Genomic DNA, 14,211 nt, shown 5'->3' on the forward strand with positions numbered 1-14,211 from the left:
GGGAGGTGGACCACACCGGACGCTGACTCTGCTAGCACCTTGATCTTGGACTCCCAGCGTCTAGACCCGTGAGAGATACCTGTCAGCTGTTTATACGCCTCCCCGTCCCTGGTGTTTTGTCATAGCAGCTGAGCTAAGGCAGACCCTGTCTCACACCATCCCTTTCCTACCTTCCCGGGCAGACTTCTCAGCATAGCACCCACCACCCGCAGAGTCTCACCAGTCTCCTGCTGTCACATCTTGCAGCCCGGCGCCCACCCAGAACTCTGGAAGTTGCTCTAAGTTGGCCCTGGGACCCCCGTTCCAGTCTGCCGGCAGTTACGCTGTCCTCACCTTCCCAGACCTGCAGCTCCTCAATTCTGTCTTCACGCTTGACCCTTGAAACGCTTGCCTTCCTTCCACTGAGTCTCTTGTTCCCCCTCCAGGCCCCCAGGAGACACACCCAGGAAGTTTCTAGTTCTGTGCCCCTCATTTCTCCCCCCTGGATTCTCTGCCGGTTGGCGTCTTGCCTGTTCTGGCTCTGCACCACCAACCGTCCACCCACCCCTCTGCCTAAGCTCTGTCTCTCAGGCAGCCTTGGGACCAGGAAGCTTATCTGCTCCATCCCCTGGGGGAGCCACTCAGGCACATCAGAGAGGGACAAGACAGCCGAGGGGGAACATCTAGGGGTCTCAGCACCTTCCAGGGGTCTCAGGAGAGATGGTAGAGAAGACAGTTCTTTGGGCCCCTCAGCACAGCTCTAGGCCTGATGATGCCACCAGAAGCCACGGTCTGCCTTCCGCCTGTCTATTCTCTCTTCTCTGTTCTCCCTTTGGCTCCATGGACTCCAGGGTTAGGCCTCCTTGCTCCCCCAACAGGGGGTCCTGGGAGCCCAAGCTGGTAGATATTCAGCCCCCAGGTTCCAAGGACCCTGGGTAGGTTGTGGGGATTCCAACCAGTGGAGAGCAAGTGGCTCTGGAAAGAAGGTGTCTTCTTAGCTTTTCACTCTCCAACAAGTTCCAGGCAGACGCCAGGTGGCAAGACATAGGGAGCAGGGGGCGGTGAGAAGCTACAGTTTGGGAAGTTTGATGGGAAGGTAGGAAAGAGATCCTCTGAGACCTGGAGGGAACCAGGTCAGAGAACAGCCTCAAAGATGGAGAATCCTGTAGGTAACGGCGGGTTCCACCAAGGTAGAAAGAGGAAGGAAGGGAACAGAGAAGCACCACTGAGAAAGTCAAAAGAAAACTGGCTGGCAACAGAGGAAAGGAGGTGCGTGGGGGGTGGGGGCTTTACACGTGGGAATATTTACAGCACGCACCTCTCCCTCTCTCCCTCCCTCCCTCCCTCTCTCTGTCCTGAAATGAAAGATTAGGAAAACGTGACGATGCCAAATATTCTTTTTCCACTATGCTTCATTTTAGGTACTTTCCAGAAAGAAGTAGGTACTAATATTCTGTTTGATTGCAGACTTGATATATATTTTCAGCTCTAGGATCCTGCGTTTCTGTTCAGCGAACGTTTACGAATCCAGGTTGAGGTGCATCCTGGCATGGGCTCATGACCTGCTTTCCGAGAGCGGCCCGCCAGGTGCATGGGGTTTGCAGTCAGACTTGAACTCGCTGTGAACTCTACGTTTGGCTTTTCCAGCAGGTGACCCTGGTCACCTTCACCTCTCCCTGGTCTCAGTTTCTTGCTGAACCACACTAGAATAATTATTGTCCCATCACCGGAGATGCCTAGAATGCACTTGCCCCATCCCTGATACTTTTTTGTATTGTTCCATTGAGTGTAGCAAAATGCTTAGTTTCCAGGGGTGACTGGTGTAGTTTATGAGTCACTAGGCCCTGGAAACCAGAGCAAAGTGTAGCTCTCCAAACTCCTGGTGGTTTCCTTGTTGCTAAATCTATTGCTTTTTTTTTTTTTTTACAGCTTTCTCTTCAAATGGCTTTCGCCGGGTATTTAGTGTCGCATGAACTTCTCTGGCGTGTCCCCTTTTCTTCCCCAAGCCTTCCTCCTCTCTCATGATGTATCATCCCCAGCAGCTCGAAGCCGCCAACTTGCCTACTTTTCCTGGTGCCGCAAAATCGCCCTTAACGCACAGCAGCTTTCCTTCTAGAACTGTCCCCTACTGTTCATTTCCCCATTGTCCCTTTCCTTTCCCCAAAATTCTGCCCTAGGGTGGATCCCCTGAGAAGATTATTCACATGTGTTGTGACCTGTGGTGTATCAGTCTGAAAAAAATAGGCAAACAGATTTTTGCGGTAGAATATCTCGTGTCATCTTTCAAACCATCGTCACTGCTTCTTTTAAACCACGTCTCCCGAAGGCTGTGTCTAAAAGGAGCTGGCAGAATTCAATGCTTGTCGTTGGGAGTCCTCTCAAAGGCCGCAGAATCCAGTGTGGGACGCACTTGCCCTAAGGGAACTTTAGGTAAGATGCTGTTTGTTCGTGGCTCTGTGTGATAAAAGTGATCACCGGCATCCAATCAAGAAGGATCAAGAAAACACCGACTTTAGACTGACTTTTCGATCTAATGCAATGGAGACGCACGGGGAGAAGAGAGAAAATGATTACACGCTGATGTCTGAGCACATCCCCTTCCTGATAAAACCCATCGGTGTTTAGAATAAGGACAAAAGCCCTAATGGAGCTTCTCCCTCCAGCCTGAAACCTAAACTCCCTGGCTCCCCCCCACCCCCCACTCCCTGTGCGCTCCCTCCAGCCTAGGGAATCCTGCACGCGCCACCCGGACACTCTTCCCTACTCTTTGCCTCGTTGACGCCCACTGAACCAACCTCAGCTCTGGCCTCAAAGCCCTCGTTCCTTGGTGAAGCTCTCCCTGATTTCCCGATGGGCTCGGATCCCCAGAGTTCACGCTTTCACAGCACCCACCACCCCCCGGCCCACAGGTGGTCTGTGGGGAGAGGTGATGTGTGTCTGCGGTGTTCTCTCTACACCTGCTCCTGCCCAGGTGAGCAGCACGGGTCATGCAGAGGCCGAGCCTCCTGAACAAAGGACTCACCGTCCTAAGTACTGTGTTAAGTTTATCACAGCGAATTTACCCAAGAAACTGATGGGGGTGGGATGGGCCCCACCACCATCCCATTTTATGGATGAGAAGGTTGAGGCTTAGAGACAGTAAATATGCTGTCCAAAGGCCAATGGCTGGTGAGTGATAGAGTCCAAATCCTGGTGACTTTTTATCATCGAGCTAAAGATTCCCCAATTTCTTCTTAAATTAGGTCTGGCTTTGGCTGAGTTATCCACACAATTGTCTTATAATCGACTTCCCTCAGACTCCTTGGACCTTGATTTGTAATCCAAAGGGCAGATTGCAGACCTCCAGGAGAAGATGCAGGAGGTGATCAATAAGACTCTTTCCCAAGGATGTTGGCTAACGACCTGCCCTTTGCTTGGCTTCTGGAATCCATGGCATGGTGAGCTGTGAGGAAAGGCTTAGAAAAACGCCAGAGCTGCTCGCATTGGGAGCAGGGCTGAGGCTGGGCGAGGGTGAGGGGAGTCAGGCAAGAGCCTTTGCCCAGCTACCGAGAGAGGAGAGGGGATTTTCAGCAGTTTTTCCTATGTGCTATATACTTCATCCTGCGTACAGAGAACTCATAAAGGATTAAGCAGCTTTTTCCTTTTTATCAGTCATCCGGCTGGTGTTTTCTGAACACCACATCTTACGAAGACGAGCTTTGCAAAAGGAGCAGAAAGGTTCCAATTTGGAATCTTCACATTATCCCAAAGCACCTGGATGCCACGCAAGGATTAAGCTGCAGCGTGTTTTATGAGACCTCGGTCACTGCAGCCGAGAAACTGGATGGGAAGAGTCAGGGTCGGGTTAGGGAAGAGACAAATAGTTTATCGGATAGAGAACAGACTTGGGGTTGCCAAGGGGGTGAGTGGGGAGGGGAGGGAAGGAATGGAAGTTTGGGATTAGCAGAGGCAACCTACTGTGTATAGGATGGATAAACAACAAGGTCCTACCGTAGAGTAGTGGAAACAATATTCAGTATTCTGTGGCAAACCTTAATGGAAAGCATGTGATAAAGAATATATATGTGTGTATACCTGAGTCACCTTGCCGTACAGAAGAAATTCACACAACGTTGTAAATCAACTTACTTCAATACATTTTTTTTTTTAATTCATCAAGAAGAAGAGCTGGGGACTTGGATCAGGGCTGGGGCGGGAGGAAGGGAGAAGAGAAGAAGGATTTGGGGGTCTGGAAGGAGAAGCAGGAGGGTTTGAAGGTTGATTCGTCGCAGGTGTGAGAGACAGAGGAGTCGAGGATGGCACTGAGGTTTCGCCTGGAGCAGGTGGTGCTCCATTCACTACAATGACAGGAAAGGGGACGTGGAACCCCAATCTGGATACGGGGGATCCACCGTGATGCCTGGGAACAGACTGGGGCCTCAGGAGAGATGCTGGCCCGGGCAGCAGATTCGAACTTTTCAGCAGACACAGAAACCCCCAATCACCAGGCAGAACTCCACTGCCCTGGTGGGTTTCCCCGTGACCACCTAGGACGGGGGTGGCGGGGCATCTCCTCTGCATTCAACTCACACAAAGCGAACCAAGGTTGCCTGTAAAAGAGGGAGAGAAAATGAGACCAGAACCGTCTAAGCAGCACAGGTGCGTGTGCCACCCTAGTTCCCCTTGCAGGAGACGAGCACGCAGCCTAGAACCCTGCCATCCCCCCAAGTCGTCTAACTTTATGATGAAAATGATAAAAGTACTCTTTGCAATTTCCTTTCCTTTAGAGAAAATGTCTACCGTATATACATCTCAATAGCTTATGTTCCTGTAGTACTCAAAACTTTAAAAATCTGTTCACGCCTTACTGTAAAGAGTCACTAATTCTTTTTTCTAAAAAACGTGTTGAGACACGTCTGCTGTCCTGAGGTCCCCTGGAGTGGTGGCTGGAGCCGGCAGGGACTCCGTGTCCCAAATTCACTGCCTCTGTCGTCCAGGAACGAGGCCTGGCACATGGTTTGCAGAATCAATGGACAGAGGCCAACGTCACGTCCATTGCATCTGTTCACAGACGGCCCCTCCAGGGACAGCTGCAGCGGAAGTGAAAGCAATCAGGGTTGGGGGTTACAGGGATGGGTCTGGAGTGACAGCCAGCCCACTCTGCTTTTTCCTGAGGAAACGATTGCAGATACAATGCTGGGTCATGACTTCCCCCGTCAGGACGATTCACCCTCACAAAACCCAAAAAACTCGGTGTTGAATTCCGGGGGGGCCAGGTCAATGGCTTTTGACTTTCCTTCCTTGTGTCAGAGGTGGCGCTGCCCTGTCTCTGACCACCTGGGAAATCCATTCCAACAACTCAGGACCCCATGGGTTTGCCTCAGAAGGTGCTGGGGTCTCTGGATTCCCCTTCAGTAGACCTGCAAGCTGTCTGGGCTTTGGGAACAGATACCAGCCTTCGAGGAGGGTAATCGATTGAGGCCAGGAGCCCAGCCACCTGAGAGGGGTGTGGAAGGGGATAAGTAGTCAGGGGCATCCTCCTTCGGGGCCAGGCGGAGGGCAGCAGCCGTGAGAAGGATGGAGTGGAGGGGCCCCTGGACAGGTCGGAGAAAAGGCAGGAGAGGAGGCTGGCCTCGGTTTCTTTACCTGTGCAGTGGGCTCCCAACAGCTCTGTCTCCCTGCTGCGCTGACGACGACCCAGTTCCCTCCCTTCCCAAATGGCTTCTTGCCCAGTGAGTCACCCAGGTGCAACCAGACACAACACACCTGGGAAGGACAGAACGATGGAGCCGGTGGTGCAAGCGCGCTCTGCCTCTTGGATGAATCAGGGGAGCTGCGGGCCGAACGGCACCACTGAGACGGCTTCCTCCACAGCCTGTGAGCAGGGTTTACCCCAGGCCCTTCTGAGAAGGTGGTCATCGAGTTATTCTGCACACGTGTTTTAGATCAAAGCCAGACCTCACGTGTCACTCTAAGAGGAGTCACCCAGGCCTCCTGATGTCGAAGGGCAGAGCTTTTCCCACTCCCAGCACAGCTGTGCACCTGCTCAGGCGTCAAGGAGCGTCCTATGTCCCACCCGCGGAGTCACTGTCCTTGGGAAGCTAGAATCCTACGTCTGGAATCATCAGGGAACAATGCCGCCCAGCCTGCAGTGGGTTCTGGGCAGAATGGACAGGATGAGGGGGCGGCCCCAAAAGAGGGTGACCAACGAGGCTGGAGCAGTGCCTGGTCCACAGGAAGAATACTCTCCCTTTCTCTCTTTCTTTCTCTCTGTATGTCTCTCCCTGTCTCTGTCTCTCTCTCCTGTCTCTCTCCCGTCTCTCTGTCTCTGTCTCTCCCTCTGCATTTATGATGGTGAACAGAGGATGCTCCGTTGGAGAACCAGCACACGTCACCAAACCGCCCAAACAAAGAGCTGCGCTGGGCAGGTTACTGGAGGGCCAGCGGCCTGTGTGTACTTTCTGGGCAAGGGAGAGGCTGCCGTGACCTACTCGGCCTGGCACTGTGGGCGCGTGCCTGGCTTCGCCTCGGCAGGCCACACAGCTCTGCCTCTATTACTGACCCATCTTGTTCCAGGGGTTACAGACATCCACAGCATTCGAACATAAAATCAGAGCCATAGAAGGGAGTGAAGACAGCGGGACAGGGAGGAAAGCAGGGCTGCGGTCGGACCCCAGGGCGCACACCCCGAGAGGGTCACCCATCTGCCTGTGAGAGACTCAGACACCCAGTGTCCACCCTGTGACAACCGATTCTGCAGCCGAAAGCAGCATTTCCACGTGACCTCAAGTGCCTCTGTATCAGAGGTGTTTTCCCAGCACCCGCCACAGCCTCATACCTTGGGGGAAGGGGTCCCTTATTTCCAGGGAATGGGTCAGGCTTGGATTTTGAACCCAGGCCCTCAGAGAGGGTGGAGGACCCAGAAGCTAGAGCCTGGGGAGATAGAGGCAGGGCTGTGAGGCTCTGGGCCGGCACCTTAGAAGCAGGGCAGGCGGGTTGAGGTCCCAGAGGCAGGAGGGGACGGGCGCCTGGGCCCAGGGGTGCTCACCGCAGGCGGGCCTGGGCCGGAGATGGCGGGGTCCTGGACCACCGCCGGGAGACACTGCCCAGTCACCAGCAGCCTTTCCGAGCCCCCGCCCCACAGGGGACCAAAAGCTGAGCCCGGGCTGATCGGATTCAGACACAGAAGAACGGCGCCGTCCTTCTCTCCAGGGTGCTTCTCACGTTCTGGGTTCTGTTTGCTCGACTTAGCGACATCCTGGGTCGCCTGCTGCCCCCAGAGCCTGAGTTCAGGGCCTAGCCTCCCTCCCTCCGGTCAACAACCCTGGGACAAAGACCCTGTGTCCCAGGCCTGTCCGAGCGGCGATCTCCTTACAGGCGTGCCAGGCAGATAATCCCCAGCTCCGGGTCCCGCGGGGCTGAAACGTGGAAGCTGGTGGGCTGTGTCCTGCGTGCGCCGTGCGCTGGGTGACTGAGGGGCCACACTCCCCACAGGAGCAGGAATTAAAGGGGTGTCCAGCAGGAGAACCCACAAAAGTACACAGGGGCAGCTGCCGGACACCGGCAGACGTAGACCACCGTCCTGGGCGGGAGCCTGGCTGCGCGCAGGGCCTGTCTGGGGGCACGTGTGCAGGTGTGGCCCGGGGAGTCGGGTGGCTGCCAGGATGAGCGAGAGCCCCAGTTTCCTCCAGGGTGCAGGGAGGTTGTGACCCAGCCCCCTGTGACCGGTGTGAGCTCCCAGCACGGTGCCGGCACATCCTCAGGGCTGTGTCAATATTTGCCATTATGGGTTGTACGTTTTCAACAACCTGGGATTCAGGTTTACGCTTCAGGGGTAAAAGTGAGTCAGGGAAGTTGGATCCAGAATGATGTCACTGTGAGAGGTGTGGTTTCCCCCGTGACCGTGGTCAAAGCCAGAGTGCCTGGCCTGAAAACAGTGCAGAGCAGGGTTAAGCAGTGTGGGACCTGGGACTGTGGGATGGGGACCCTGGGGGGCCGCGACCAGCCCTGGGACCCTCTTCCTCATCCGGGCAAGCTCCCACGCTGAAGACGCCCCATCTCTTCCTTTGCCCTCAAGGAGCTCCATGCTCTCCTGTATCTCTTGGTTCCCTGGAATTCTCCAGTTGGCCCAGACAGAATCTCATTTTGCCAAAATACATCAGCATCTGACATCGTCAGTTCTTTAAGGCTAAAATTCTCTGAACACTCCCTGAAGAGTGTGGGAGTTTAGCAGTAAGATCCTATAATTTTTGCAAAACCCAAAGAAAACAGAGTCCAGTGGTGCATGCCAGCCCTTGCCCACACAGAATTTACTTCTTCTTAAAGCACAGACCTCACCACCGGGCAGAGATTCCAGTTTCCTCACTTACCCACTGGGGCAGGCACCATTCGCTGCCAACCCAATATCCGTTTCCCCACATCCTAACCAACAGGACCCCCATTATGCCCAGGCAGGTAACATGCCCAGCTAAGAGGACTCGCCGCTTCAGGTTCACTTGAAGCTAAGGATAGCCACATGACAGTTCTGGTGAATAGACATAGACAGAAATCTGCTGGGGCTTCTGAGGAAGTTTTCCTTCTCTGAAACAGGGACCACCCTTCCTTCTCCCATTCCTTCCTCCTCCTTGAACCATAGATGCAATGCCTGGAGCTGCAGCAGCCATCTTGCAATCGTGAGGCAATGATCTGGGAATGAAAGCCAACATAAAGGGTGGTAGAGCAGAGACAGAAAGAGCCAGTGTCCCTGATGGCATTGTTGGGCCACTGCAGAAATGCAGGGCCTAGCATGTGACTTCTTCTAATGTGAGACAAAAGCATTATTAAACCTGGGTTATTTGTGGGGAGAGTGTTATTTCCAGGTGAACTCTCTTAGAATGTACCTGAGTTTATATGGGAGGCTAATGTGATCAGAATTGACCTGGGTTGAAGTCAGCAGGGCATTCTGGCCAGTCACAGGTGTATTGTTGCCGATAGGGACACAGCAGGCAACCACGGACAGGCTTCCTGGATAAAGGTCCACTACTGAGGCCACGTGGCCACATTCTGCCTGTCCCCAGAGCCCTACACGGTGACTGTGTGCCCTGGGGTGGTCTTGGAGTCCTGTGGGATCTGCTATTGAGTCGAGCAACACAGAGGCAGAAACTCTGCTTCTCTGGGCCTCAGTTTTCATTGGTTGATTGATTTTCTCTTGTTTTTACTATACATTAGGGCTCCTTCCTGATCCATCCTTCTCTGCGCCTGGCTGAGGCTGGCAAGATGGCCAGTAGATGGAGGCGGAAAGGGCAGAGAGAGATTTCATTGGAAAACCTTCTCTGACTCTGGTAAGATAACCACGTACTGTCAGAGGTGTGGGTGGGGAGGTGTTTCCACATAAAACAGAACTGTTTTTATCAGAGAAGTGTTTTGGTTTTCTTCCTGTTTGACAAGAATGCACAGCGAGTATCATGGGTGTTGGTACGAACTCAGCACCCTGACCCCAAATATTTACATTCCAGGTGAATTACTCTCGCTCCCATGTCTGCTGGGTCTGTTCGGGTACCAGCCTGCACACAGGAAAGAATGCCCTGCCTGGGATCCCAGAAGGCTCGGGGCCCCTGAGGGAGGTCGCGTGAAGCCTCTGACCCTACTTGCTCAGCAAGAGTCCTGAGAAATCAGAGCGATCCCGTGGCCCTTGCTCTGCAAATACACAGCTGCAGCCACGGACAGACCCACCCAGCTGCATTCTGAGAACTGACCGCACAGCAGGACGCAGGTCTCAGGTCACATGGTGACGCCCCAACCCCCCCCACCCCACCCCCGCCCACTGCATCCTTCAGGAAGGGCTGCTCCCGGTGTCCTAGAGGGCCAGATGCCCAGAGAAATCCAAGCCACGTCAGTTCTGTAAGGCAGGGCTCTGGGGCTTCAGGAGGAACAGCAGACACCTTTGCTGGATCCCCTGCTCTGTCCTTCCCGCCCCCCCACACTGGCATCTCAAATTCAGCAATGAGAGCCCTGCCCATCCACCCCTCATACGTGTCACCAATAGGATTCGTGTTTCTATTACTCCTGCAGAAAAACCTGACGGCTCTCAGGACACTTGGGGGCCAGAGATGGAGGAGAGAGGAGAGAGGGACTTACACCTCTCCAACAACAGAAATGACACTGACTCTCCCACCCTGATCCAGGTGAGCCCAGGGAAGCCAGGGCCAGGCTGTTAGTTTTGTATCTCTGGCTCCAGACATGGGGCTTGCATACAGTAGGTGCTCAACGCTTATTCCATTGAGCTATTCCTTTTTTATTTGAAATAAGGGCATGCATTTGGCTTTGAAGAAAAGGCTCTTTTTTTTGCTTTTGAAACTCAAAAAGAGATCTATAAGGCTATAATAATTTAGGCATCTTCATTTAGCTTGGGGCTTTCAGATAATTTCATAGCACAAGGTGTTTGATGTTCACAGTGGACCCATTTGAGGCAAAGTACTAAAGAACACACACACGCACACACACACACACACACACACACATCCTAGACAGGCCATATTTTCTCAAGATGTCATCCACATAAGATGCTCCATTATTTTATGTACAGCTAAGCAAAAATAACGGCTACCAAATAAACTATGATATGCCGTCATTTGGAAGATGTCTCCCCATTTCAGAGATGTTAAAATGTGGCCTTGAGTCAAGGAAGTATAGTTATTTATCTTGACTTAATGTGTACCATCATATATATACCTGGAATAAATTTAAAAACTGACACAGTAAGTACGAACTATGCAGTTTGGTATAGGTGACACACACCATGGGAGTTCAGAGGGGAGAAGTTCCAGCGGGTGCTGAGTCAGATCGAGGAAGGATTTGAAAAGGAGGTGACGTTATTTGGGCCCTGAAGAGTGACGCTCTAGCTGCAAGGAGAGGCCAGGAGGTGACATCATGGAAAATCCTCGGAGCAAAGGCATAGCGAGAAGGTCAGGGTGGGGTCAGGGTGGGGCGGCCATAGGCAGGGGCAGCGGGTGCCGGGGAGCCAGTCAGACTGACTGCAGCTCAGGTGTGATGGTGAGGATGACCACTCACCTGTGCATGGGGTCTTCACACACTATCACATCTCGCCCATCACGCCCCACAGGTGACGCAGTTTCCCCAGGAGCACACGTCGTGTACTCCGGAAGTACTCCCAGGAGAGCCTGGTAAAGGGCTGGGACAACCAGCTCAGGGGCCAGAAGAAGGTCAAGCCCCAGCCTGATCTCACAGGGGCACTGAGCGTACGACACATCTCAGAGAAAGAAGCTGGGTGCGCCCCTGTCAGCCTGGTCTGGGAGCCTGGGTGGGTACAAATCCCCAGGCATTGTGGACTCACTAAGATGTGTGGCAAAGTGGCTCCTTAGGCAATCCTCCAAGGAGACCTGCGGATGACGGCTGTTCCAAGCAAACCCACAGGAAGCCAGGAGGTTCGCAGGTGTGGGGAATGGGGCTGGAGAGCACCTGGGCACGGCTCCAGCGGGGTCGGCCCAACAGGCATCATTCCCCTTGTACAGGTGAAGACGACGGAGGTCTCTAAGGCGACACTACTGGGGGCTAGAAACAGGCTCTCTGACTCTGAATAAATCATTTATCCTTTCAATGAGCAATTTTTTTTTCACTTTTTTTTTGCTACAGCCAGCTGCTGAGCAAAGGATTGGATTGCACAGTAAAGAAACTTGAATCAAAATGGGAAAAACAGGACCATCAGTGAGCTGTGGAATTTTTCAACTACCTTTTTTTCCCTTTGTTCTACATTAAAATAGAAAGATATAGATAGATGATAGATAGATACATAGAAGATAAATAGATAGATGGTAGAGTGATAAAATAATACCATAAGGAAAGTATAAGACAAAAAACAAGTCAGAAAAAATATTTACAACTTGTACCACAGAACACGTGCTATATCACTAATATCAGAGCTGCCAAAAATCAGGGTAGAAAGAGACCAACACATCGATATTTTAAACGGGCTGGAGATATGAACAGCAACTCACAGAAAATGAAATGCAAATGACCTTGAAAAAGATGCTCAAACTCATATTAAGAGAAAGGTAATATTTTCAAAACCACAAAAGATACTATTTCCTAGCTATCGGAATGACAAAAAGTCGAAAGCTTGATGACACATGCGGTTGGAAAAACTACAAAATAGGCATTCTCACACACTACTCGTGGGAGTGCACAACGGAACTACCCAATACAGAGGGCAATTTGACAGGGTCTAGCGAAATTTCATGTTGATCCAGTGATAAACAATAAACAATAAAATGCTAGAAATGTATCCCAAAGATACACTGGCAAAATTAGTAAATGATATCTATTCATTGCGGTGTTACTCAGAATAGCGAAATACAGGAGGAAAAACAATTCTCCATCAATAAACTGTGTTACTTTCATATATGGAGGGCTATGCAGCTGTAAAGGGGAGTAAGGAAGGTCTTGAAACCTGCTACCGTGTGCTCTCCAGGAGGTATCAGTAACGGAAAAATCAAAGTGCAGACCAGGGTGTATAACATGCTGCCTTTTTGTAAGAAAGGAGAATAAACAAACAGATTTTTAGCTACATTTTTTTTAAATGGAAAAATAAAACTCAATAAACCATTACCCAGAGGGGGAATTAAAAAAACAGGTGGAAGGGACTGGAATGAAAGCCAGACCTCTGTGAAGGCATCTTGCGGGGAGTTATTGAAGGTGGTTCTTAGAACACAGATTCCCATGGGGAACGTGATGGGCAGCCAATTAGCTTAGTGGCGGCAATCACGCTGGAGCCGCCTGGAGCTGACTTGTACCACATTGCAAGAGGCAAGTAGTAAATATTCAGGAATGTCGCAAGCTGGTTGTTAAACTACTGGTAACTTTGTACCAGACATGATCAAGGTGTGCCTGTCTGAGGACTGGCTCAGATCCAGGAGCTGGGAGAGGGACCAAACTTGCTACTGGGGTCGTTGTCCTCCCCTTCCTGACCAACCAGCTTAGATTTCCGTTATTTGGGGGGCGGGGGGTATTTTGGTTTGTTTTTACAGGTTTTTGAAGAGTAGGCGAGTGATATGTTGGGAAACTAGCCTTCCAAAAAAAGGTCGTGATTTGCAGTGTTTCCCAATTTCCTTGATGTCAATGCTCCCACCCCAGAAAGAAGAATCTTTCGATCAAGACAAGTGCACGTAGTAATAATTATCCCAGTCCTTCCCCCGCACCAGCATTTGCTCATGCAGCAATACGGGGGAAGGGGAAGGATGGTTGAGCGCAGAGTTCACTCCTGAAACATCATTATGGGCCGTCGACATGAGAGAGAGGGAAGGGAGGTCCTTAGTGGAGTCCTGGCAACATCCAGCTCAGAGCGGGTCCACTGGGCCCACAAACCAACCCATTGGCCACTCCTGTGTCCCTGGAGGTATAATTGGAATGGATGTCCTCGGTGTTTAAAACAACTCCAACATTCATTTCCAGGCTTTGGAAGGAATTATCATATTAAGAAAGGTGAGCTTCTGAAACTGCTTTCCTCCCCCACCCCAAGTCAGGATAGGGATTCAAAATCAGCATTGCAACCTGGGAGCAGTGGCAGAAATTAGTGCTGCTTTAAAGACTAAAGGATGTGGGGGCGGTTCTTGGAATATCTCCATTCGCCAGTCGAGAGCCTGCAAAAACCAGTTCGGTCCTGGGAAATGACAGTGGACAGCTGCAGGCTCAACCAGGGAGTAGCCCCAGTTGCAGCTGCTGTGACAGATGTGCTGTGTTTGCTGGGGCAGCTTAACCGAGCATTCAATTTATGGATTTCATAAAACTTAGAAAGTCTATGAGACTTCCCTGGCGGTCCAGTGGTTAGGACTCCATGCTTCCAATGCAGGGGGTGTGGGTTCGAGCCCTGTTCAGGGAACTAACACCTCACCTGCCGCGGGGCACAGCCAAAAAATATCGGGCTGGCCAAAAAGTTCATACGGGCTGTGCTATACCATCTTACAGAAAAACCTGAACAAACTTTTTGGTCAACCCCATAAATAAATAAATTTTCAAAATACTAATAATAAAAAGTCTATGTATCAAACGACACTATCAAGAGAGTGAAAAGACGGCCCATAGACTGAGGGGAAATATTTGCAAATCATAATTCTGATAAGGGCCTAGTAACCAGAATACATTAAAAACTCCTATAACTCAACAACAGAAAGACAAACAATCCAATTTAAAATGGGCAAAGCACTTTCACTGACATTTGTCGAAAGAGGATATACCAACAGGCACAAGAAAGGAAGCCCA

This window comes from Orcinus orca, chromosome 5 (assembly GCF_937001465.1).
Source record: "Orcinus orca chromosome 5, mOrcOrc1.1, whole genome shotgun sequence".
NCBI classification, from domain to species: Eukaryota; Metazoa; Chordata; class Mammalia; order Artiodactyla; family Delphinidae; genus Orcinus; species Orcinus orca.